The following is a 27,149-nucleotide window of genomic DNA, read 5'->3' as shown; positions in this document are numbered from 1 at the left end:
GTAAGGAGGAATGACTGTATTACACGGGTCTAAAAATCTTTATTCTGCAGTAATTATAGGTTCACAGAAAATTGCAAAAAAAAATATTATGAGAAGATCCCAAGTAACCTTCTCCCAGCCTCCCCAAATGGTAGCGTCTTGCACAGCTATGGTACAATGTCACAGCCTTGTACTTCACATTGGCACAATCCACAGGCCCTGTGAAGACTTCATATGTACTCGTGTGTGTGTGTGTGTGTGTGTGTGTGTGTGTGTGTGTGTGTGTGTGTCCCTGTGCAGAAACAGGCAGAGAAACATGAGCAGGGCCGGGGTTGTGGCTTAGTGACAGAGTACTCACTTAACCTATGGCCTCTGGGTTTTAAAGGCCCGCAGGTCCGTGGGAAGCCATTCTCAGCTATCTGCCACAACCTTCTGGGTACGAGGGCTGCATACTGAACCTCTCCTGTAGATATTTTTCCTGGGTCTTCGTGGGGTTGCTTCTCTAATACAGTGGTGCCGTGGTTCACAAACGCTTTTGTTTGCGATCAATTTAGTTTGCAAACAGAAGCATTTGGCAAAATTTTGTTTGCAAACTGCATTGGGTAACAAGCAACGGCGGCCATCTTTCCCACACCAACACAATGGCGGCCATCTTTTCCAGAACTGTGGAACCAATTAAGTTTGTGAACCAGGCACCACTGTCCTAGCTCTCTTTCTCTCTATATCCTACTTGGTTCCCATGATATTATGATCATTTCGGCCTCAAGTTTGTTTCCCTATCTAAAATGATATGCAGCCTGTGCTTCTTAACTTATTTGTCACTGTGACGCTTTCATTCACCAGGAAACTTGTAGCCCTTTGGTGGTATGAGCTAGCACAAATGCGGGGGTGCTGAGAACAGAGGAAGGGCCTAGGGCACTACACAGGGCCTCACCTTTTAAAGTTCGGTCCCGCTTGCTGGGTGAGGAGCAGACTGTCTCTGATCTTGTCCTCAACCCACACTCACTCATGAAGCCAACGTGGGCCTCCGTTCAGCTTTCCTGTAGTAGTTTAGTATAGTTATTATAAGTAGGCAGCTGGAGATGCCTAAGGTAAGGTCGGATGGAAGTTAAGCAAACAGCCAATTAAACTGAGAAATGGAAAACAATAAACAGCCCAAGCAGCTATGCCAAACTTAGAGATGTAAAGGTAAACACAAAAACAAAGGATCAAAGGTTGGGATGAGAATACAGACTTTCCTCCAGGACAGTGACTTTTATCCAGAATACACTGCTAGGCTTTAATCGTGTCTTCCTACCTCTGGACCTGGAGAGAAATGAAACAACAGAGAAACAGTTCTCTCGTTTAGCTTTTTTGAATTCTAGCTCCTTTCTGCACTCCGCTTAGGCATATAAGATCAGGACAGAGAGCTTTGATGGGAATCTCACTTGTAATAGACCCTTATTACAGGCTTTCTTTTTTTTATTATTTCCAATAAAACGCTCATAACTTCATCCTTTGGTTCAAGACTTCACTCCTTGTTCACAGAACCACAAGCTTGGTTCATATGGTACAATCCTACCTCCATTCATCCTCCTCTGCACCCTGCCTGGAGCCTCCACCTGGAGCACCTGCCCTTTGCCTAGTCGTGGAGCATGGCTCTGGGTCTTGCTCTGTCCCCAGCCTTTTTAGCAATAGCAAACTCAAAACCCAGTCTTTCTTTTTGTTATTGGTACTGGGGATCAAACCCAGGATTCTTTGCGCTGAGCTGTATCCCCAGCCCATTTTTATTTTTATTTTGAGACAGGGTCTTGCTAAATTGCTAAATTGCCCAGGCTGGGCTCAAACTTGTGATCCTCCTGCCTCAGCCTCCCAGAATGCTGGAATTACAGGCCTGTGACACGAGGCCCACCCAGCAAAGTCCAGCCTCCTGCAATCCCAAGTTTTGGATCCTGACATGTAAGCGTTGTCTCTGCTTTTCTGCTGAGTCCAGCGTCCCTGTGGTAAGAACGCAGGGCGAGAGCAAATGCAGTGGAAAGACTTCTATCAGTGTCACTGTTGCCCAGCCAGCAGCATGGACCAGAGGCACAGCACAGACTCCAGGCGGCTGGGGGCCACCTCTGGACCCCAGCACTGATAGTCAAATGCTCTTAGTCAAATCACAGCCTCACCATGCCTCAGTTTCTTCATCTGTAACATGGGGGGAGATCTGACACCACCCTCTCACGCTTGTGAGGATAATTAAATGTGTCTGTACTTGTAAAGTGATTAGAATTCTGCTTGGCTGGTAGTACTGTAGGAATGTTGGCTTCTATTGTTGCTGTTATCTTTTTTTTTCAGGTGATTCACTTGCAGCAAATCAGTTTATTGGGCTTGAATACAGGGTTTTTCCACTGAGCTACGTCCCCAGTCTTTACTTTTTTTTTTTTTTTTTTTTTTTTTCTCTGGTACCGGGAACCGAACTCACGACCTTGCACTTGCCAGGCAGGCGCTTTTTTTTTTTTTTTTTTGAGACAGGAGCCCTCGAGGTTGCCTAGGTTGGGCTCCAACTTGTGATCCTCCTACCTCAGCTCCTAGAGTGTCAAAATTACGTGCAGGCGCCGTCACACCTGGTTCCTGGTCACTTACATCTCTAAAAGTGAGTTTCTTTGGAGTCCAAGTCACAGGGCCCTTGCTTGCTGCGGGTGATTTCCACGCACTTGCTAACTGGTAGGGGTCAGGGCAGCCAAATGGCCTCTGGTCTTTCTTCTCAGCTGCTTATAGAATCCTCAAAGGGAGAGGCAGCGGCATTCGCATGGCTTCCTGAGTCCTCTGCAGTCGTCCTTCCAGCTCTGTGTGCACCCCCACCGCCTGCGGCCTCCCTGAGCCTGCCAGTGGCTGGGTAGGTGCTGGTGGGCACTGACAGTCACTGGCATTCTTCCTGGTGGTAGAGACTCCGTGGTTAGGTATCTGTGCCACTCCCTGTGACTCCAGGAAAATCCTGATTGTCTATAGCAGGCTCCAGGGGCCTTGGCCTGGGAGAAACGTGTGACCCATTCCGCTAAGGGTGATTCCAAGGAAGCTTTCTGGGAGAAGCTGGAAATGTTTCATCACCAAAGAAAGAGACCTACAGGAAGGGAGAGTGTGGGACACCCCCCTGTGGGATGAGTAAGGGAGTGAGCAGCTCAGGACACCCCACCACTCATAAAATCCTCATGAGTCCTTGTCAAGGAAGCTGCATTGGTATTGGGGACAACGTCAGCCAGGACTCAGATCTGGGCTGTACATTTGGAAGTGATCATGAGGCTCGGGGGTGAGGGGGTTTTCCACAAGCCAGCTACAAGGGAAGAGCTGGGGACGGATCTGTGGAAATCGATTCTCTGTGGCTCAGGGTCTCAAGGACCTGTGCTCATAGCCCTCAGCTACCATGCCCCCCAAGCTTCCTTCTGGGCTGTCCGGAGCATCTACACCAGTCCGAGGCACTGAGATTTCAGCCAGGGACATAGTTCTAGAATTAAGAAGTTTTCAGAAAATGGGACTAAAATTTTCCTTTAATCCAGTGGTCCCACTACCCAATTTTGCTCTGTAAAAAAAAAAAAAATCACGTGAGCACAATTTCTCTGCCACACAGACCTGACTCAGCCTTGGGGATCAGGTTAGGCGGCATCAGTCACCCGAGAAACCAGCACGTACAATACTCCCCTTGCCAGGGTGAGGCGTTCAGCCAGGGCCAGATCGCAAGTGCGCTTGTGCAATTTCCTGCTGACTTTAGCAAGTGTCACTCAGCTGAGACGTCTTTGCTCAGCTCCTCCTGGGTTTAGATCTGAGTCCATGTCGAGCCCATATGCAGAGTAAGTGGGAAGGAGCGCGGGGACTTGCAAGGGAATGGAGCAGCGGACAGCAGAGATGACAGCAGGCGAGAGCCACAGGGGCAGACAATAAGAGAGAGGGGTGTATCCCCGGCAAGGTGGTTCCTGGCCAACCTAAAATTCTTTAAAAAATTGATTTAACACATTTTTATTGAAACCTATAATTATCCCCCTCTCCACAAAACACATATACATAAATATGACTCAGTTTTTTAATGTAACAACTGTCAGATTTGGTTCTTCCAATATGCTCCCTATGCATAATCAAATTTACATGGCTCTACATCTTTTTAAAAAGTCATTAAAGTAGCATCATGTTTAATCTCTTGGTTTTCTCAGTGAATGATACATCTTGTGATGTACAGCAGAGGTAAGAAAGGTAGCAAGGAGACAAGGAAAGGCATAGTGAAAAAATTGTGCTTTAAGAAAAACTGCAGGGCATGGTGGCACACGCCTGCAATCCCAGCACTTGGGAGGCTGAGGCAGGAGGATCGTTGCAAGTTTGAGACCAGCCTGGGCTACAAAGTGACCTCAAGGCCAGCCTGGACTGCATAGCAAGACCCTGTCTCAAAAAGCCAAAAAAAAGGAAAGAAAGGAAGGAAAACTGCAGCTTTAGCACACAGTTACCCAAGATCCAATGCGTTTTCCCTCCATGAAATTCATTTCAAAGGGGGAAAAAATTCCTAAGCCTGTACATTGAGCAAGAGCTTTGCACCTATCAATCAAACCTGTGTTTTTCTTCCCAGAGGAAACAGCACCACTATGCGGCAGCACAGCTCCAGACTTCAGGTGCCCGCCCACAGCTTGCCTTCCGCCTCACCCACCAAACAGGCGCGAGGAATGCACATGCTAGATGTCTTGAGACTCCCCAAGACCACCTAAACCCTAACCCCAGAGGGAATGAGGCTCTCCTATGAGGACTGGCACTCTATTCCCTCTGAGGGTATACTCCTTTAATTTTGCCTAACCTTTTTTGTGCCTTTTGTTGGTGCATCTTGAAAATTCTTTTTCTGTCATAGCAGTCAGAAAACCTACAACCTACCGTGTGTAGGGTGAGTTGAGGTCCCCATCTCCACGCTGGGGGACTTCCTCAACCCTGCCCGCAGACGGATCTGTGCTCCTCCCAAAGACTGTGTAGTCTTCCAGCAGAAGCCCACACCATCAAGTATAGAGAGGGTCCCTAGGGATGGACACTGAGGCAGGTGATACTTTTTCACCACTACAAATGTGACAGACCTGGAATCTGTGTTCCTAGGACGCTTGGGAGCTATTTGTGATGATGTACTCCAGTCAGGAACCTCCCAGCCTCGTTTGCACTGGGGATCCTGGACAATCAGTGGCATAGCAGCCCAGGATCTAGAGGACCTAGTTGATGACCAGAGACAATCTCATATTTTTAAAAAGTTACTTGTACAAAACTAGGCATGGTGGTACACGCCTGTCACCCCAGCACTCTGAGAGGCTGAGGAAGGAGGATCCAAGTTTGAGCTCAGCCTGGGCAACTTAGCAATTTAGTGAGACCCTACCTCAAAATAAAAAATAAAAAGGGGTGAGGTTGTAACTCAGTGTAAAAGCCTTGAGTTTGATCCTCAGTACTGCAAAATAAACAAATTTTTAGCAGTGGTTACCTGCTCAGCTAGAGTGGACAAAAACACATGCCAGAGCAGCATCCTCTCTTCTTGGGGCCCACTTTCAGAACTGGACAAGCTACTGCCCCAAATGACTCAAGTTCAGACACCCCCCAATCACGGACATGGGGTCACGTGCTGCTTCACCGGGTCCTGGTACTGATCCTGCAAAGTGGGTATTGTTAACATTGCTAGTCTTCCAGGTGGCAAAACTGAGGCTCAGAGAAGACAAGACATCTTCCCAAGGTCACAGCGCTCACAGATGGCAGAAGATCCAGAATCCAAAGATAGCTCTAATGCAGTCTGTGTTCTTTCTAAATCCAGGATGCAGGCTGGATCATGGTGCCTCTGGAGAGCTTTAGACTGGACAGCCTGCCAGTCAGCCTGAGTCTGCAGGATGGGTTTGTTTCCTACGACTACTGTGACAAATTGCCTCAGAGCTTATGCTGCAGAGCAACACAGATTATTTATCTGAACAGTTCTGGAAGGCAGAACCCAACGCTGGGTCTCCCTAGGCTAAAAGCAAGGGGTGGGCAGGACTGACTCCCTCTGGATGCTCCAACCCTTCCCTGCCTGCCCAGCTGCCGTGGGCAGTCCCCTTCCGGGCTAATCGCCCCTTTTCCAGCCACCTCAGCATTCCGGCTCCTCCTCCTATGTCACATCTCAGGTGATTCTGACCCTTCCTGTGACTCCATCGGACCCACTGGGATCACTCAGGACAAGCCCCTTCTCAGGCTCCGTAGTTTGTTCCCATCTGCAATCCCTCCTGCCACGTAAGGGATCAGGTTCTGGGGAGGAAGATGAGGGCATCTCTGGGCAGCCATTCTGCCTGCCACTGGGGGCACTTTGTCACATCCTAGCTCTATCATTTGCTAGCACATCCGGCCTCACCTGGAAAATGGGAAAAATAAAATCTTTCTAGGGCTGTTGTACGATCAAATAGCACAATGTATGCCATACACTGAACCCAGATCAGTAAATGGTATCTATCATCTTCCCCACTGCCTACGACAGTGCGTAATAGAAACTCCACCATGTGAGATTCATTTCTTTGGATCTTTTCCCAACGATAAATCTCAGGCCATTGTCAGCTGACATTTAAGGGGGATAAGTTGGCAGGTAACTTAAGTCAGCCTTTTCCACAGGACATGGAGAACCAGGGTGATCCAGAGATAATAAAAAGGAGTGGGACCTGCAGGGAAGAATGGTAGGAGGCCTGTGGTGTCTTTTGCTAGCTTCTCCGACTTGCCCGTGGCTCAGCTTCGCCTGTGAATTTCTCCTGCCTCTCCCCGCATTAGCCAGGGCAAGCCTGCTTAAGGAACACTGGGAGATGATTTTCTGAGATAGCCAGGACCTGCCCAGTTTGGTTTGTGGCATCGTGGGGTGGGTCTGAGGCTGGATCCCAGCATGGAAAATTACCAGTGCTCTTCGCTTCCAGATTTGGGCCCGCAGCAGCTGCTGAAATGATCCTCCCCAGCCTGGGCCTTCCCCAAGTGGGTCTCGAAAAGAATGAAAGTAAAACCAGATTTTCAGTCTTATCTGAGAGCTACGTGACTGCCTCCCATCCCTACTTGGGAGCCTGGGAAAGCCCTCAAATTCATTGTCTCAACTTTGGGTACACACAGCTGTGAAACAGAGCACGTCATGAGAGGCAGCTGCCAACACAAAGGGTTCGCTTGATTCTCAAAAATGATGTGTAATTATTTGGAGGCTTTTATTCACCCAACTAATATTATTAAGTGTTTGCAGGCATGGGGACCGTCTACCCTGGAAGGCAGTAAGCATGTGCCTAGGAGGAAGTATTTTATGGCAGGTGGAACACACACTCTGGAGTGGACCAACTTGGGTCTAGATCCAAATACTCGGGGCTGGGGATTTAGCTCAGCGGCAAAAGCGCCTGCCTGGCAAGCGCAAGGTCGTGAGTTCGATTCCCGGTACCGGAGAAAAAAAAAAAAATACTTCCCGGCTGTGGAAAACTGGGCAAATAATGTCACCAACATAAGCCTCTGCCCTCCCTTCTGAAAAATGAGTGTAACCAATAACCGCCTCCAGGCTTGTTATGAGGATTAAATGAGCCGGTTCAGGGGAAGTAGATGGCACATGGAATTGGTTCATAGTAACGATGTCAGAAACAGACGTTACTGTTATCATAGTCAGAGAGGCTGTTTTCCCAAACGCCTTGTCCACCTCCAAATCATAAAATGAGTTCCCAACTTGCTGTTTGGTGGCCAGCAGCGTCCTCTTGAACTTCTATTCTTCAAGTTAAAGAAGCAACGATGGAAAAACCACCCACGTGTTAGGCGGACACAGGTGGACACCATGTGTCTCCTTGGATTCGTGCACACCTTGAGATCCCATAAACCGGCAATGAACTTGGCAAGTGGTCGAACTTGACCGCTGAGTAGGTTCAACGTGGAGACAGCGGATTTCCAGCAGGAGGCGCCTTTGTCCTTAGCTGGCTTCTGGGACACCCGACCCCTGTTCATTGTCTCAGGGGTTGAGCTTCAAAGAGTTGGACGCTCACGTAAGAAGGGGCGCCTCCCGGCGTGACCTCTCTTGGAATTGAAAACAACCTCAAGTTGGGAGGGGGCGGGCTAGCTCTTCCATCTGCGTTTAGGACTCACGTTTTTGGTGGTGTGGCTGAGATCAGCCCTCTAGTTCTGGGGCCAGGCCGCGCGGTTCCAGGGCAAACCTCCAGGCAGGGACGGAGGCGCAGGTGAGAGGCGTCCGCGCGGGGACCGAGTTCACGCTTCGGGAGCCAGGGCACCGGGACTCCCGGCACAGGCGGGCCACTGGTCGGGGCGGGAGGGCGCCAGCGCCGGAGAGTGACTCGCCGGGAAAGTGCTCCACAAAGCTGGGAATGCGCCCCTGCAGGGAGAATACCTGGCGCGGTGCAGGAACCCGGAACCCGGAACCCGCTCCACCCAGCCAGGGGCACGGGCATGCGGTCAGGAGAGCGCCCCGGTGACCAGGAAAGGCGGGTGGGGAGCCCTGCGGAGGGCGTGAGCCGGCTCGCTTTAAAACAACTTGCTTCCTCCTTGAGCCTGCCCTACCTCCACCCATCGCTCACCTCCGAGAGCACTACCACCCCGAACTCGGCCCAGGTGAGAAGAGGAAAGTTTTTGGCCAGGTAAAGACGCTGTGGGTCGGGCTTCCGCATGTGCGCGCGGCCTTCCAGTGAGCAGAGGAGGCTCCAGCTCTACTTCAACCCGTAAGCGCCGGGACTCCTGGCCCGAGGGCCCCCCTCCCACCCTTACCCCCCCCCGAAATGCGAAGTCCCATTTTGGGGTGCGCGCATTCCCAGCCGAGGAGAGACCGCGCCGCCCGCGCTCAGCAGCCAGGGTCCCGCTCCGGGCTGGGGGTGGTGCAAGGGCTCCGGGAGGGCTCCAGCCGGGAGAGGCGCCGCCCCCCGTCTCTCCGTCCCTCCCCGCTGCGCCCGCTCTCCCCAGCCGAGCTTCCTGCGTCCGCATCCCGGTCCCAGCGCGGACAGCGCGCCCTCTCCGCGCCGCGCTCCCTCAAGCGAGGCTCCCCAGAGCCCGCAGCCCGCGATCACGGCGTCCCCGAGGAGGCAGCCCGGGGTAGGGGTGTTGCGGAGCCCCTAACCCCGGGCCGCCAGGCTGAGCCCTAGCCCGACCCGCTGCCACCCGGGTGAGTCTGCACCGCCGCGCCGGGCGGAACGCGTGTGGGTCACGGGGCCGGAGAGGGAGCCAGGGGCTGCCGGTCGTTCATCCGCGGAGAACGTCCCGCCAGGAGGCTGCCACCGCAGCAGGGATCGGGGGCCCCGCACCCGCCTCCGCCGCGACCCGCGGGTCCGGGACCCCCGCCCCCTGCTGGTAAGGCAGCTGCCTCAGAGGCCCCCTGTCGGCGGGCACCGGTGCTGGTCCAGGGTGCTCCAACGAGGGCTTGGGGGAGGCACCTGCCGCCGGTGCTGTGGAACAGAACCTGGGTCGCAGGAAGCACCGGGGCGCAGTCCGCTTGAGCTCTCCTGCCCTGATCCTTGTTCTTTTCTGGCTTTTTTCCAATTTAAATTTGTGTGCCTGTGTGTTTCACTTTCTAGAAGCAGAGGCGTGAGAAATCGGGTGTGAGCAGAGTGAGGTGAAACTCTAGCCCGCCCCAAGCCTCGGCTTCTTCGTCTGTAAAACGGGGGTGATAGTGACCCAGGGTGCCTAGCACGCAGGTCACAGGGAACAGCAGAATCCCAGTGGGGTCTCCAGTCTGCGCACAGACGCGAGGCGCATGGCCCGGGGCCCACATCTGATGAAGAGCGTGGCCACTTTCAGAAAGAAATCTGACCCAGGCGCCCCAGCAGCTCCGTGGGCACCTTGGCAGTTGTGGGTTGTGACTGTGATGGCGCCGTGGCTCTGGCCTGGGTCCTTCCTGGCAGTTGGGTGATTGGGGTTCTGGGAAGCCCGGCTCTGGTGGAGCGAAGTCGCCGGGGTGATGTGGGCGGGGCGAGGTGGCAGGCAGGGTGGGTGCGCTCAGCGTCACAGAGTGGGTGGGGGTAACGCCCGTGAGGGCTGCCTTTGGTTTTCGTTGGAGCTGGTAACTTGGAGGACAGCGTCTCCTATCCCAGTGCTACCAACCCTTAACACTCGAACAGCTTCCACGTTTGACCTTTTCGCACAAGTGGACAGGGCCAGTAGGAACCTTCTCCAAATATCTCCCTACCTTTCTTGCAGATGGGACAGCCCAAGTCTCCAGGGTATGGAGATAGGAAAGTGTGGGATATGCCAGGCAGAGAGATGCTTCTGCTGTGGATGGTGGGTTCTTGGGTGGGTGGGTAGAGTGAAGGGAGTGGAGGGTCGGGGATGGTGGGGACAGACAGGGGCCATCCTGGGATCACTCCACAGATATTCCTTGGGCCCTTTCTGCGGGCCAGGCTGCCCTGGGGGAACAGAACAGGACCTATTGGGGATGCAGGTCCTAGTGGGGTTCTGGAAGTGCAGAGCCATTTGATTCCATCGCAATGTTAAGAAGGCAGTTCTGGCTGGGGGCGGGGTGTAGCTTGGCACTAGACCATTTCCCTAACGTGTGCATGGTCCTGGGTCCCATCTCAGTACAGAAAAAAAAATGACTAGACTATAATTCCACCTGCATGAGGGATCTCGGGAAAGACTGATGGATAGAGAAGGCTGCAGGGGGTTGGCAGGCCCCAAGAGGGCAGGGATTAGCATGTGGCCCTCCCACATGACCACTGGTCGAGGGTGAGACTCGTGGACTCGGCGTGGGGCCCACAGCCCCAGCTCTCCCTGATGAGCAAGGCGGTGAGCACCTGGGATGTTGGCAGGACCGCAGCCCCTCCAGCTGCAGCTCTGTGACTCTCAGCCCCCGTCTCCTCGGGGAGGGATGGCGAAGTTAAAAGCAGCCTGACTCCTGCTGACGTTTGTCCTGGACCATGACCTCATGGAGGGCTCCTGTTTTCTGGGGTCGAGGTCCTGTGAATGTTTTTCCTTGCACTGCAGGGCACGTGGTGAAGGCTGTAGGCACAACTCTTGGAAAGGAAGAAGCCAGAACTGCTGGAGCTTTGGCGCTTGGCTTCTCTTGCCCCGGTTCCAAATTAAGGCGGGACCTGAGAGAGAGGAAAGCGCTAGCAGTCCCGATACCTGTAATCAGCATGTGGAAGATCTGCTACTGGTATCCCTTTTGCTTTCGCTTTGGTTGTCTTTGCCCTGGAGCTTAGGAGAGTCTTCCTGGCCATCAGCAGCCGTGGGAGCATCCTTTCCATGTTACACCTTCCTTTGCTTGGGAATGACAGAAGGACCCTAGGATATCTCCAGGAAGGGGACCTTTGGGTCACCAAACTCACTGCTATCATTTGACCAGTCTAACTCCACAGAGGGAAGAGATTTACCCAGTGACATGCAGCAAATCAGAGGCAGAAATAGGACTGAACCCCAACCTCCTGACCCCTTTCTGGGGTCTTTCACATAATCCCGGGAGGCCTGGCCACATTCAGATCAAAGGTTTGCTTTAGGTCCCAGTCTTGGTTGTTTTAGAATATCCCAGTCTTTTTGGAGGCTTCATAGCGTCTTGCTCTTCCTTGGCAGTGGCGGGTGGCCGTGCCAACCTGGCAGGGTCTGTTCTCCCATCCCCTGAATGGAGGAGCCCCTGGTGCCTCAGTGACCCTTCCTGAAACTTCTTGCTCCCCAAAGAGACCTCTTATGTGGTTTTCCCTGCTCAGGCTGGGCTGCCCTACCCTCCCAGACAGCCTCAGATCAGGCCCAGAGCTTCTGCAGGGTCTGCAGGGTCTCGCTAAACTCTGCTTTTCTCCTGGCCTGGGTCAAGCTTATTCCCCACTCCTCTCTCTCCCGGCTCCACCCACATCTCAGGACCTCTGGGTTGGCCCGAGACTTCCAGCCGGTGTTGTTTACTTGTGCCGAGAAGCCAAACACCTCCTTGTTCTCCCTTGCCCTGGATTTGTCCGACACAGCAGGCTTGAGACCTGAATGCCGGTTGCTTTAGATCCTAGACCACTGGAGCCGGCAGGGACCTTCGCGCCAGAAAGGCCAGTCTGCTCTTTTCACAAATGGAGAAACTGAGGCCCGGGGAAGGAAAAGAACTTGCCTGACAACAGAGCCAGAGGCAGTCGCCAAGACTCTCAGTTCTTGGGTGATTTTGAAGGTGATTCGCTGAGGGAGGGAAAAAAAGCCCAAACCGAAGCAGAGTTCACTGCCTCTTCAAAAACTCCTTTCTCCCGTCCACACCCAGCGGTGTTTTCAGGGCATCCACGGTGACATTGTCTAGAAGAAGTAAAGGCCAGGGGCCCTGCAAGACACAAGGTGCCCATCCAGGGGTTCTGAGGTTTCCAGGTCCTGTCTGGAGCACAGGTACTGACCCAGCTTTGTGACATGTCCCTGCTTGCGCCTGCTATATTTTCTTCCCCAGGTCACAGAAGTCCAAGTTCATTGTGAAGAAGAAAAGTGTCACAGATGCCACCCCTTACACTCTGGCCTCGGAGCCTGGGTGTTTGTTTGCTTGTTTGCTCTACTGTTCTGTATCCTAGTTTCTCAGTTCCTCATCCCAAGGTAGCCTATCCCATGGGAAAGTTTTTATCCGCCAGTCTCAGCTGCCTCTTCCACCTGGTGCTAGCAGGGACTCAGGGGGCAGCTTTTAGGGCCAGTCCTATAAGGCTCTGCCAAATGCATAAGAAGCTTACCATTCACCACCATGGGATGTTGGAGGGCTATCTTTCTGCGTTACTGTGAGTGTTTGGGCAAGGGCTGTATTTACAAAATCTAAAGCACAAACCAGTTCTTAAAAGCAAAAAGAAGCCAGCCATCTGGATGGCATGGAAGTGACCCAAGGATCACACAGAGGAGGGGAGGAAACCTGCTTTCTTCTGATTTTTTTCCTTGTATTTTAATTCAAGCAATGCTCCCAGCCCACCATCACTAGCCCTTGTTCCAAATCTTCCTGGGGGCAGGCACTGGGGTAGCAAGAGGAGGTCCCCAGGAACGTGGGAATTGGCTTGTTCACCTCTGTCCTGGCTCTGGGAAAGTAGGTGTTTCAATGGCAAAGATGTACAGAGAGTTGGTTTCCCAGGCAGGTGATGTGGGGAGGTCACCCTTCCCCTTGGGGACAGGATCTCCTGGGGTAGGATCTCGCCCTCTAACAAGATCATGGCTTGGCTTGTGCCAGAAATTGTCAGTACTGCTAGAAGTCCTACAAGCGACCTTGGACATTTGTTTAGCTAATGTTTACAAACTATGGGAAGCAGTTTATGTGTGTTTTACAGTCAGTTAAGTGGTTTTCCCACTGTCTTTTTAAAACATGAAGAAAGTAGACTAGAAAACAATATGTATTTCCTATCATAAGGTGTATTCTTAGGAGATCTTCTGGTATCTTTATGTGAGTATGCATTGGGTCACCTCTTAACATTTCTCACTGGGTGGTAAGAGCCTGCTTCAGTCCATTGGGTTTTATACTGTGATCCGGGGAACTTGGATTCCTTGAATGGGTCCCAGGAGCAGCTCTGGGTGAGATTTGCAGGGATAGAGCTGAGGGGTGGGAGGCTGGGCCGGTAGGCAGAAAGCTGTGCTTGCCAATGTTGCTGGTGTTAGGGGTGCCCCGAAAGATCCCTTCTTTAAAAATCTGAGACTTTAGGAATAAAACAAATCAGAAAGTCAGAAACCACTGTTAGGCTAGCACCTTAGTTCTTAGAAGAACAAACTGAGGCCAGAAAAACCGAGGCTGGGGTTTTGGCCTGGGGCACGTGGGCATTCAGGCCTCACATGAAAGAGGAACTCTAAAGGTAGACCTTGGATACCTCTCCAAAAAAGGACATAAAGCCATACTAGTGTGCTCAGCCCAAACACGTTCACAGTGTGACCTGTGTCCCCTGGGGCCCCCTGCTGTGAGCCTAGGAATTAATGTTTATCCTAAAGCCCGTAATGTTTGTCCTAAAGCCAGTAATTATCATGCCAGTTCCCCCATTTATAGCACTTTGGTGCACAAAACATTACTTTGTTCAACACCAGAACTTAACGCGCAGCACAGGTTTTGTCACCTTCCTTCGGCCTTTCATCTTGATCTTTCCTCTTAGGGTCCCCAGAGCTTTAGTAATGGGAGCTGTCCAGGCCCATCTCCTGGCCTGCGATGACAGACCCCGGTCGCCCAGCAAATCCTGGCAGAACCACGGTGGTTGAGTTTCTTGAGAGTATCACGTAGCATACAGTTCTGGATGTTTCCAGAAGGTTCTGCTATGTCCTCTTTTCAAGAGGTAGAACCAGGTGGCCCTAAATCTTAGTGAAATTTTTCTTTTGTTTTTTTTTCCCCCCTCTTTTTGTGCTGGGGATTAAACCCAGGCCTCCCATTGATCAAAGCATACACTCTGCCCCTGAGCTGTTTCCGCAGCCTCGCTTGGTGAGTTTTTTATTTCTGCCATGGCTTCCTCCTCACATCTGCTCTGGAGAGAGAAAAAAGGAGAGGTTGGGAGTTGGCTTATCTTCTTGTGCATTTCTCCATCCCCACCCAAGGGCTTCCTGCTGGTTAGGGCGAAGGCACTGTTGATATTTGATGGGAGTGACATTATTTAAAAACAAAAAACAAAAACTTACACTTTCCTCAGCTAAGTTTCCAAGCCAGACCTCAGGTATTACAGCCTCATTAACTGAAGCTCAGAGGGCAGTAATCACAGGTTGGCGCTGCCCTGGGTAATTATTGTTTTCAAACGGTGATAGATGTACATTCTCCTACCTCTAGGGAAGTCTCTTTGGCTCCACATTGGTACTGTCTCTTTAAACAAATGTCCTGTTACACAAGTGCCAGCCTTTGAGGCCACAGGGAATGGAGAAAGGAGCTCTTTCAGGGCACGGTGGCACACGCCTGTAATCCCAGCACTCGGAAGGCTGAGGCAGGAGGGTCGCTGTGAGTTCAAGGCCAACCTAAGCTACATAAGTGGGTCTAAGGCCAGGCTGCACTACATAGCAAGACCCTGTCTCAAACAACCCAAGATAAATAAAATTAAGAAAGGAGGTCCTGCTCCCATCCCAGGTGGAGAGGGGTGACCCTCCGTCCTGGAGGAGACAGCAGTGAATGTACCAAAACAGCACTCTGGCACAGGCATGTCCTGCAAGGAGGCCAGAGAGGAGGTTTAACCTAAGCTCAGAGAGTCAGGGAAGGAGAGGCATCTGAGCTGCAGTCTGTAGCAGCGGCAACAGGTGCTCCTGGTGGAGCCAGCAGCCTGTGCAAAGGCCGGAGGTGGGGAGCGTCATTCACAGGGGCTGGTATGAGAAAGGAAGGGAAGGGGTAGGAAAAAACCTTTTACATAATTTCTTCCTAAAAGTTATTTTGGGTATGGCAGTTCCTCAAAAAGTTAAAATAGAGTTACCATGTGATCCTGCAGTTGCACTTCTGAGTATAGATTCAAAAGAACTGAAAAAAGGGATTTAAGGAGGTATTCATACACCATAGACAGTACTGTTGAGGACAGCTAAGATATGGAAGCAAGCCAAGTGTCCATGGATGGACAAAAAGATGAAATGTGTCTACAACAATGGAATATTACTCAGCCTTAAAAAAGAAAGAAATGCTGGGTACCGTGGTGCACCCCTGTAATCCCAGCACTCAGGAGGCCAAGGCAGCAGGGTTGCTGTGAGTTCAAGGCCAGTCTGGACTACACAGTGAGACCCTGTCACACACACACAAAAAGAAATTCTGCCCCATGCTGTATATAACGTGCGTGAGCCCTGAGGACATTATGTTGGGTGCAGTAAGCCAGTCTCAAAGGGACAAACACCGTATAATTGCACGTCTGCGCGGAACCCAGGGAGGGCAGAGACAGAGACAGAAGCGGAATGCGGTCGCTGGGGCCTGTGGGGAGGCACAAGGAGGAGTTATTGTTTAGAGGAGAGAGGTTTTGTTTTGCAAAATCAACAGAATCCTGTGGTGGGCAGCGGTGATGGTTACACAATATGCATATACTTAATGCCACGGTGCTGTTCCTTAAACACGGTAAGAGAGTGCATTTTACCGAGTATGTATATTATTACGATAGAAAATTGAGGGGAAGTCATGTTGGAAACAAGACTCAGCTGTTCGTTCAGCAGCACTCCCTGAGTTCCCCCGACACACAGGGGATCTTCTAGGCTTTGGGATGCACGTTGCACAAGGGAAATGTGGCCCCAGAACTCGTGGAACTTACACCTCACTGGATAGAGGGAGGCATCTGCTAACCAGGACGCAAACAAATAGGATAAAGCAATAACCCTGCCAAAGCACTGGGCTGAAAGCTTTGCTGCTTCCCGCTGCCCTTGGAACCAAACCCAGGGTTAGCTTCCCAAGCCCCAGGCCGGGCACTGAGAGTGCAGCTCTGGTTCATCTTCCCAGGGTAGTTACTGCAGCCCGGCCCGCAGCCACGGCGTCCACACAAACCGCTTTCCACCTTCTCTACCTCCCCGCTGCCCATCTCTGAGATCTTTTCCTTCCTCTTCTCTCTGCTTTTTAGGCCCAGACCGTCCAGAAGCTTAAAAACAAACGAAAGACCACCCTCCCAAACTCAGTAACTTCAATGCCAGGATTTATCCTGAGGAAACAACTCACGATCATGTAAGGACTTAGTTTCAACAGTTTTATTTTTTTTTTAAATAGTAACAACAAAATTAGAAACTAGCTGTAGCTCCAGCAACATTCCTAGCCAAGGCTCCTTATTTATTTTGGAATGATTTTAGATTTATAGAGAACTTGCAAAGATAGGAAGGAAAGTTTCCATAAACTCCTCGCCCAACTTGCACGGAGTTCGCATCTCACGGAACTGTACACAGTCGCTCCTGGGTACCTACGGGGCCTGGGTTCCCAGACCCCTTGGATGTCAAACTCCAGGAATACTCACGTTCCTTATGGACAGTAACGTAGTATTTGCACAGGACCTGTGCACATCCTCTTGTATTGTTGAAACCATCTCTACATTGTTTATAATACCAAATACCACAGAAACCTGAGGTAGCTGTTATTCGATATTGTTTAGGGAATGGAGACAAGAAGAGACGGTCTGTATGTTTTTGGCACAGGCACACTGAGCTTTCTGAATATTTTCTGAGGTTGGTTGAATCCTCAGATACAGACCTGGTTGCTACACGGGGCCAACTGCTTCCATCAGCACTAAGGAATTATCTGACCATTGACTAATCCACGGACCATACTTAGATGTCAGCAGTGTTTCCCCTTCTCTTTTCCTACTCCCAGATCTGATTCAAGATACCACATTGCATTTACCTGTCCTATCTTATCCCCCTCCCACTCCTCTTTCTGTCTCTCCTCCTACCCCCATCATCTCCTCCCCATGCTCTTTTATTTTTTTTGTCTTTTTTTTTTTTTCTTTGAGACAGGGTCTCACTATGCAGTTCAGGCTGGCCTTGAGCTCACTTTGTAGCCCAAGCTGGTCTCGAACTTGCAACGATCCTCCTGCCTCAGCCTCCCAAGTGCTGGGATTACAGGTGTGTGCTACCACGCCCAGCCTCTTCCTCCTTTTTTGTTTTGTTTTGTTTTGCTTTGTTTTGTTTTTTGAGACAGGATCTTGCTATGTGGTTCAAGTTGGCCTTGAACTCACTCTGTAGCCTAGGCTGGCCTCAAATTTACGGCAATCCTCCTGCCTCAGCTTCCTGAGTGCTGAGATCTCAGGGGTGTGGCACTACACCCCACTGTTGTCATTGTGGGCTTAGCCCCTTCTAATCTGTGAGAATTCTTCATTTTCCTTTGAATTTCTTGACCCTGAGAGCTTTGAAGAGTCCTGCTGCGTATTCTGGAGACGGCCTTCAATCTGGGTTTGTCTTTTCACAATTAGACTGGGCCTGTGGGCTTGGGAAGAATGGGACGGAGGAGAGGTGGCCTTCTCACGGCACCCTGCCAGGACAGACGTAAAATCAACACGACTTGTTATTGGCGGTGTTGGCCTGGACCACTTGGTTGAGGTTGTATCTGTCAAATTTTCCTACTGGAAAGTGATCACAGCACCTTTTTGGAAGGGACTTTTTAAAATCATGATGTTCAAAGATAAAACTATAAAGGAAATTATAGAAAATGACTGCTAGATGAGGCTCTTAAAATGAAAAGAGTTCTCTCCGTCCAATGACAAATTGGTGCAATGCAACAGATAGGAAACACAGCACTCAGGGTCATTATGAACTCGTTGGATAGTTTTCAACTTGTAATAACTCACATCAGGGTCAACAGTCACTTTTAAGGATCCACTAAGAACCTGAAATTTTTTTTTGCCAGATGTTTTATGTCTACATCTTTTGGCGGCAGGAAAAGCTCCTTCTAGTAGTCAGTCAGGAAACACTGGATGGCTTAGTCCGGAAATGGGAAAAAGAAGAAATGCTGTTGTCCGGTAGGCACAGGAGGGGGGAAAAAGGAACACCTGACCTCATGGTCTTACGGGAAGTGTGAAGTACAACCATGCCATCCTTCGCACGCAATAGTGAAAATACTGTAAAATTTTAAGTGAAAAAGAAAGAATGCAAATACTGGGGAATATTCAGTTATATTTGCATGCATCACACATGAGAAAGCCTAGAGACCATCACAGACACTCCCAGCATCACATACACACACACTCACATGTGCACCAATTTTAATTTACGAGCAGTAAATTACACAACAGTTCTATGAGTTTTGTGCCATCCTACAGTCAGGATATACAAAAGTCCCATCACCCTGCCGAATCCTCGCCTGCTGGCCCTGTGCAGCCGGCCCCTGCCCCAGCCACCCCTCACGTTTCCCAGTCCTGTAGCTTTGCCTTTTGCAAGCTGTCATATAGACAAGTCACACCTGTGAGCCCCATGGAGGCCGGCTGCTTGGGCTCACCCTGATGCGTCTGAGGTTCCCCCATTTCATACTTATTCTCTTGTATGCATGGACCACAGTCTATTTATCCCTCCACCTGCTGAAAGGGTGTTTGGGTTGTTCCTAGTTTTTGGTGAATGCTACTAAAGCACTCTAAACATTCATGCACAGGTTTTAATATCAACATATGTTTTTATTTCTCTCGGGCAGATACCTACAAGTGAAACGACTGGGTTTGTAGGTGAGTGTGTGTTGTGGGTGAGTGTGTGCTTATACAAAATGGTCCAGTGTAGAAGGTTTTTGAGATTTCTACCCACCAGCGCCAGCGACCTAATGAAATATTGCTACCACCTTCCTCTCCCCTATGGGACTTTAATGACTGATGTTGACGACCTAGCAGAACAATCTGTAATTTCTCTGGATTTGTTTTTGCCTTTTCCCAGCTGATGTGGGTTTAGCAGTGCCACGTGGGAAGCTAGCAGCCTCCCGTGGGTGACCTCTCCCTTCCCTGTCACAGACAGGCAAGTAACAATGTGTATAGTTCTCAATTTAAATAGCAGTTTAGATGCCAGGCATGGTGGCACACGCCTGTAATCCCAGCACTCGGGAGGCTGAGGCAGGAGGATCGCCGCAAGTTCAAGACCAGCCTGAGCTATAAAGTGAGCTCAAGGCCAGCCTGAACTGTATAATGAGACCCTGCCTCAAAAAGACACAAAAAAAAAGAAAAAGGAAAAAAAAAAAGCACTTTAGGAGTTCTTTTTGTTGAATTGTGGAAGAGATGTATACACATATCAAAAAAGAAAAAGGTCAAATAGGGTCCTGGGATGTATCCTCAGCCCCATAGTGATATAAAATAAAGCAAACTGTATAAAGGATGGCCCGCAAAAAGACAGAAACTCCTTCCCCTCTGGGGGGCCCTGTTCCCCATTCTAGAGGTAACTAGGGTTCATTTCTCATATGTACTTCTAGAAATGGTCTCTGCATATAATGATGCTTCTGAGCCCTGCTTTTAGAGTTCTAGTTCAAAACAATAAAGCATCACAACACTCGGTCATTATGAACTCACTGGGTAGTTTTCAACTTGTAATAACTCACATCAGGGTCAACAGTCACTTTTAAGGATCCACTAAGAACCTGAATTTTTTTGTGTGTGCCAGATGTTCTACTTTTGCATCTTCTGGTGGCAGGATAGTAGCTTTCATCAGATTGCTGTCAGAACCCAAAAAGATCAGAACCATGATCAGGAGGTACTGTATTAGAAGCAATCTTTTACAGATAAGTGGCAGATAAAATTGTAAGTAACGGGGTGAGCAATACATTCTAGACTTCCGGTTCTTTGTTCGATGATTGGAAGCTGGGGGAGCCACCGCTCTAACAAGTTTGTCTTGGGCTAAGTAGATCCGTGCCGGGCTGAGCCCAAGAAGTCTGTGGGATTCTCCCGCCCTCCTCTGAGTCTGTGCTGACTCAGCAGGGCATGGGAGAAGAGTGCTTCCGGGGAGAACACTTCTACTCTCTTTCCCAGAGTGAGCTGGTTACTGGGCGCTTCTCTGAGAGAGGAGCAGACAACTTGCTTCCTGTAGACTTGCAGGCTGAGCAATATTCTAGAAGATTCAGGGAACTTCCTGGGAGGCAGAGCTTCATCCAGTGGGTGATGACAGCCCCAGATGTTTGGGAGGTGGGTGGGGGTGGTAAGGGGAATAACCCAGCTTTCTAACACCCTTGCGTAGATTAAGGCCTCTGAGGGTCAGAACAAGTCTCTGACAGATGGGGAAACTGAGGGAGGGGTATGCTAGCTACTGTGCAGCCCATCCCGCCTCTCGATGTCAGTTACTGGCTGCTCAAGTCCATACACGAGGGTCTCTTTGCTTGCCGCTACCAAAAGAGGCCATCTGTGTTGGTGAAAAAGGCTTTATGCAAAGCTGGCTCCCCGGAGATGGAGGGCCTCTCTGCCTCGGATGGCCGTCTCCCTGTGTGCCAGGCTGGCAGGGTCTTTTACTGCAGGGAACGGAGGGAAACAGGAAGACAGCACAGCCAGACAGCAGACCCCTCCAGGCCGCTTTATCGCTCCCAGCCATCCTGGGTGCTGTCCCTTTCCTGTGCCTGGAGCACTGGCCGGGCCTCCGGGGCATCAGTGTTCTGTCTTTTCACCAGGGCTGAGAGCCGGAGAGAGTGGCGTCTATGCCCTAGGCTGAGAAAGTTTGCAGATAAGTGACAAATAGGTTGCTGGTTTCTAAAGGAAAAGAAGTCTATTTTAGAAGTCCCACTTTGCCTGGCGAGTTACAGCAGGGCGTGTGACACACAACTGAGTGGTGGGGGAGCTGGCCCCACACTGTCATGGCGGGGCCAGGCCGCTTCCATCTGCCGTGCTTCCTGTCCAAAGGCCTGGCCGGCTAGCAAGGTTCCCTGCTCACCCTGTGCCAATCGCTGAACCGAGGGTTTTGCAAAAAGAGAAAAACGATTATTCGCAAGGTGGCTAAGCGGGGAAGGGGGAGACCTAAGCTTCGCATCCGCCTCCTCAGGAGGCTGTTTATGGGGTGAAGAAGCAGGATTGGCTGAAAAGGCCGGGAAGGGATCAAGGCCTGAGCATGCGCAGTCGGTCTCCGTGGCTCTTCCTGGACCCCAGTTCATAAATGGCAGCCTTAGCGTGAGCTGAGGGTGGAGTTTTCCGCCTCCTTGCACTCATCCCACACCTGCTGTGCCCGCCCAAGAGAAGCGGCCTTTGCTTCCAACAAAAGGAGCTTTTAGGTCCCTGGCAAGTAACCTAGGCAACCGTTATCACCCTGACCCACGGATCAAAGATGTTATCTACAGCAAAGCTAGGGGAGGGACTAATAATGTCTGTGGCTCAGCTATGTGGCCTCCAAATTGAGTGGTTTTTAAAATCACCTAACTGCAAGTAACCAGGAGCAAGTGAAGCTGGGAGTGTGGTCAGGTTTTCCTTCCACTTTCACTAACAGGCCCACAGCTGCTCAGTCGTGTAGCTGGGAAAATGAAGCCAGTTAGCGGGTTCAGGGTCCGCACCCTGCCTTCCAGCTAGATGTTCTGGGAGTGTGACCTCCGTGTTGCCAGGGAGGCAAAGCCCTTTTTGCGGGGTGAGATGAGTGAATCAGAGAGACATGACATTCCCTTTGTTTTCAGTTGAGAATGGCTAGGCTTAACACACACAGTGGGATTCTCTTCCCCGACAGGTTTGCCCTGGAAATAAATGTGCAGCAGATCTGGGGGTGCCTGACCCTGGGATCTTCTGCCAGTGGCTGTCAGCGCGCCCCGCAAAGCTCTGACCCCCGAGATGTTGTGGTAGAGAAAGGCTGGGGTCCGTTTCAGCAATCTGGCTAAAATGTTTTTTTCAGCTGAAGTATGTTCCGGTGGAAAGCACCCAAATGTCCAACATACGGGGCTGAGAAATTGACTCTGGTATCTCCATACGGGTAATATCACATGGTCATCGAAAGTGGTGGTAAGGGAGATTTAGGAAGATATGGAAAGATAATTCTAATCTAGCAATGTAAAAGGGCAACTTTCAAAGCTGCTCCGTTTTTTTAGAAAAATATTCCAACAATATTTGAAAAGCGTTCATTATTACATTTCTAATGATTGTTGCTAATGGGTTATGAGAGATTTTTATTCCCTGCCCCCTCTGTCTTTTCTAATCTCTACCCCTAGTCCTAATGACCTCAGTGATCTTGGGGCCATTGCTTAATTTCTCCACCTGGGGAGAATCACTTTAGGATTTTGTGAGGATAAAACAAGCTAACTGCAAAAAGCACATAGTACATTTTTAGGTGTTGTTACTAACAGAATCACTTTTTTTTTTGGTGTCGGGAATTGAACTCAGGACCTTGAGCTTGCCAGGCAGGCGCTTATGCCACTGAGCTATATCCCTGGCCCTAACAGAATCACTTTTGAAAATCTTTCCATTGTGATAAGCCCAGTCCCAAAGCAGACCAGCCTCGTGGCCCCTGGGGCTTGGTCCCAGAAGGCCTGGACTAGCATCAAGAGCAAGCCGGTCTGTCCCCACCCCTCCCCTTGTCCTCTCTGGGTCAGGTGGCTAAAGCCAAGGGCTGGGATTCTAGTTTTTCACTGTCTGTCGAGAGCTGCTCTAGCTGATGTCTGGTTTCTGTCTTATGCACCAAGAAATAATTTCATGCTGGCACAATGGCTTATTACTTAAAAGCATGGATCCTGGAGTCAATTTGCCTGGGTCTCACATCTACTAGGTGGGGAGCATGACACCGCCACCCTGCCAGGGTTCAGATGAAGATCGGTGTCCCGTAATGCTGAAGCCTTAGCCTGGCACCTCGACTAGTGCTGACTCCCATAGCCTCGGTGTCAAGCCCCGGAAATTCACATGCCATAGAGCCAACTATTTTATTGTATTTTATTTTTAATTAATTAATTAATTAATTTTTTTGAGACAAGGTTTCACTATGCATTTCAGGCTGGACTTGAACTCACTTTGTAGCCCCGGCGGGCCTCAAACTCACAGTGATCCTCCTGCCTCAGCCTCCCGAGTGCTCGGATTACAGGCATGCGCCACCACGCCCAGCAAGCCAACTATTTTAAAGTGACCAATCCAGTGCCACTTTGTTTCATGTTATGCAGCCATCACCTCTGTGTAGTTCCAAAATATTCTGTCTGCTCTCTTCCTGGATACTTCCTCTGAATAGGATCATATACTGTATAGCCTTTGGTATGTGGCTTCTGACTCTTTAATTGTTGTAGCCATTTTAACAGTTACTATTCATTGGCATTAAGTGCATCATCTCACACTGTCACTGTCTTTTTTCCAGGCTTTTAAATGCCTACACAGGGCTGGGGATATAGTTCAGCGGTACAAGCGCCTGCCTGGCAAGCTCAAGGTCCTGAGTTTGATTCCCAGTACCAAAAAATAAAAAAAAAATTTTTTTAAATGCCTATACAGCTGGATCCTAAACCTCAGCAAGTGTTAGACTCCCCAGAGCTTGTGAAAGCACAGATTGCTGCCTGCGCCCTGAGTTCCTGCTGCCTTAGGTTTCAGGTCTACAGGACGGAGTGGACAGTGGTGTCATTGCGTCAGCCAGGGAAGCCGAGCCATGTGACCTGTAGGATGCGGGCCTTCTGGCTGGCGGCAGGAATGAGGTATTACACAAGTATGGGGAAAGAAGAGTGGAGGGGAAAGGGTTGTTACGGGTGGGGCATCTCCAGCAGACCCACCCAGAAACCAGAGGTCCATTTGCAAAGTGGGACAGCAGAGAGCTGGTGCAGATGTCTGTCATCAGCCTTGTATGGCAGGTTCCCAGCCAAGGGTCCCATCGTGGGCTTGGGCCGCTGCGGTCAGCAGGAGCAGCGATACAGGGTGGAAGGAAGACAGGCTGGAGCCTTCTGAAACCCCGTGCCTGTCTGCCCCTGTGTCTGGCTAGGACGCCCTCCAGAGGGTCATGGCTGCTGCCTCAGTTCCACCTCCCAAATCTCCACATCTTCTTCCTTTGGCAAATTTGCACCCTGAACCAGGCAAAAAGGGACTATGGGGAAAGTAGCCCCAGCTTGACCAAGTGGACATGACCAAGCAGATATGGAGGGCCCTGCCGTGGGTCCCCAGCTCTCCCAGCCACCCTGTGCCCAGGTCATCGGCTGGACCAACACGCAGTCCCCAGCCTCGCCGGCGGGGCTCCGTCTCTGAATTTTCAACATGTCCTCTAGTAGAACCAAGGATCCAGCCAAGCTTGGGACTTCTGATATGTGGAAAACAGTGAGCTCTAGGGCCACACAACGTGGCTTAGAATTCCAGTGCCACTGCCTGCTGGCTTTATGATCTTGGGCAAACCCACCCTTTCTGATCCGATGCTACTTACTCAGCTGTAAAATAGGCACAGTGCCTTCTTCCTCACAGAGGGTTGTGGGAGCTGAGGGATGCACTGTGCACAACCCTCTGGCTTGTGAAACACTCCTGTGCCCAACACAGTCAGTAGTTGTGCCCACACACATGCAGGGAGCGTGTCAGATGGACCCTAGTCTTCTTTCTTCTTAGGAAGCTGGGCCTGACCTTGACTGTACCCTCACACTGATTGTTTTGCTGATATCATGAAAACCTGACTTGCTCTTCCTGAGCCACGTACACATTCCAGGCATTGTTTCATGTAAATATTGTTTGCTTATTTTTTCGGTAGGCGAGTTTCACAAACTCCATCTGAAAACAAAAATTCCCTGTCCAGACCATCGCAGCTTCCAGCCCTGCCTTATCTGAAAACACCCTTTCTTACACCCGGTGCCTTTGAAGATTTTGTGCCCCACTCAGCATGTCCATGGCTGTTTTTCTTTTCGCATCAGTCGTCTTAATACTCGGCAACATTGCTCTGGTCTCTGTCAGGGGAGCAGGCTACTTTGCCGAGAGGGCAAGTGGGGAGGTTTCAAGAGCCCTGCTCCTGAGTAGATCCCAGCTGTGCTCTTAGCCCGGTGAGTGGATAAAGAAGCCTTGACTTTGAAGTGCCTTCTCAGGAAGCTGTCGCTCCCCAGCAAGCAAACAGGTTTGCAGTTCAGCAGTTAGGAGGCGGGGAAGGGAAGGGTGATTTTAATGGTCAGAAACCAGAGAGGGGCCCGCTGTGTTTTGGAGTTCTAGTGTCACCCCGAAGCCTGTGTTTTAAAGGCTTGGTCCCCAATCTGTGGCATTATAGGGAAGGACAGAGCCTTTAGGAGGTGGAGCCTAAGGGAAAGAAGTGAGATTATTGGGAATACACCCTGGCAGGGGACACTAGGACCCTGGCTCCTCCTCTTCCTTGCTCTTCGCTTCCTGGCCACGGTGAGGTGAACAGGTGTCACACACTCCCAACACAATGACCTGTGTCACCATCAGCTCATAGCAACAGGGCCAGGCAACCAGGGACTGGAACCTCTGAAACCGTCATCCAAAACAAAACTTTTCTCTTTTTAAGTTGATGACCTCAGGTGTTTTGTTATAGTAACAGGAAGCTGGCTAAGACAGGGCCTTTCAAGGACAGCTATCATCATGAGGCAAAGGCTCAGAGACAAGGGAGCTTGGAGTACTGCCAAATGGAACATGGGGTTGTGCCCCTTGGCATACTTCTGTAGCCTTCATCAATATGATCCTGTCATTTCACTCATTTTACTGTGTTGGTCTCATTTCTGCGATTTTACAATCTGGAGACCTATGTAATCCTTCACTATCTGTTGATCTATCTCAGTAAAGGGCCTGTATTAGTCAGCTTGGGGTTTGTAACAAATACCACAGGCTAGACTGGGTAACTTCAGCAACAGAAAGGAGTCTTCCAAGCTCAAGTGCAGGGGGGTTGCGTTGTGCCGAGGACTCTTTCCCTGGTGGCAGTCTCCTCACCATGCCCCCATTGCCTCTCCTTGATAAACGAGTGTGGAGAGAGAGGCAGGGGGCTGTGGCTCTTCGGATCAGGGTGCTGCTCCCACCAGACCAGGAGCCCTCTGTGCCAACCTCATGTAACACCAGTGACCTCCCCAGGGTACCGGCTCCCATAACGCTGGGGTTAGGCTGTCACCGTGTGACTTTGGGAGTTGTGTAAACATGCAGTGTACAACAGGGCTCTGGGGCTGAGGTCCTGCCCTTCTCATCTACCCCTTGAAGCAAAGTCATCACAAATTTGACTCTCATTTGTCAACTTTGACCCGGGTAGTAGTCTCCTAACCGGCAGCTGCTTCCCTTCTGCCTCACCCAGCGTCCAAGATTATTCCTATCTCAGGGCCTTTGCACTGCTGCCACCTCTGCTGGGGCTCCCCTGGCCTCTCCCCCTGCTGTGCTGCACTTTGTCCATCTCTGCTGATGTGCAGCCCCTCCCTGAAAGCCTGAAAGAGCCCTCCTGGACATTCTTTGGGACTCTGTCTGTGGTTCATGTCTCTCCTTCCTTTGAGTGGAAGAGAAACCTCAGGGGAGCTTGCCTCTGCCTCGTTCCTGTGTTCAAAGCACCGGAACCCGCTAGTTGCCCAGGTAATGTTTATCGAAATGAATGACTGAAGCCAACAGAGATCTGTCAGCTTCACCAAGTATATGGTTCCATGCCTAGTGTTAGAATCCCAGAGAAACAGGAAGAGGCCCAGGGGTAAAAACACAGGCAACTAGCCCTCCCTGCTTAGCTTAAAATTTAGTTGGGGAAACAAGAGTGAAAATCACTCCTTGAGACATCTCTAATTGGCCACAGTCCTCAGCTAATGTACAGTATGATCAAATACATGGTGAAGGTTTAAATTTAAAAGTATTCATTCAACTAAAAGGCACATGGCCACTATCCCCCACCCCCAACACACACACCTTGAAAACACTTGTCCCTGTCAGACATGGTGGTGCACCCCTGTAATCCCAGCACACAGGACGCTGAGGCAGGAGGAACATCGAGGAGGTAGCCTGGGCTACATAGTGAGTTCAAGGCCAGCCTGAACTATACAGTGACACCCTTTCTCCAAAAGAGAAAACATA

The 27,149-nt window shown here is 50.6% G+C and overlaps 1 protein-coding gene across 7 annotated transcripts in view; it reads left to right on the top strand.

The window, feature by feature from the left end:
- Window positions 1-7,381: 7,381 nt before the first annotated feature.
- Window positions 7,382-27,149, top strand: part of Tmem51 (transmembrane protein 51) — a 51,503-nt gene continuing 31,735 nt past the window's right edge. For 2 of the 7 annotated variants that reach the window (XM_005409883.2, XM_013507420.1), the window contains exon 1: window positions 8,768-9,082. The gene's annotated coding sequence lies outside the window, so the exon portion shown is untranslated. Of the gene's footprint in view, window positions 8,565-8,624; window positions 8,646-8,767; window positions 9,083-10,896; window positions 11,069-27,149 lie in introns of those variants that run through there. The other 5 variants (XM_013507421.1, XM_005409885.2, XM_005409884.2 and 2 more) reach the window with 5 other exon arrangements.

Source organism: Chinchilla lanigera, unplaced genomic scaffold, assembly GCF_000276665.1.
Source record: "Chinchilla lanigera isolate Chin_1 unplaced genomic scaffold, ChiLan1.0 scaffold00126, whole genome shotgun sequence".
Classification (NCBI taxonomy): Eukaryota; Metazoa; Chordata; class Mammalia; order Rodentia; family Chinchillidae; genus Chinchilla; species Chinchilla lanigera.
The sequence above is the reverse complement of the archived record's forward strand: the minus strand, read 5'-3'. Positions and strand labels throughout refer to the sequence as shown.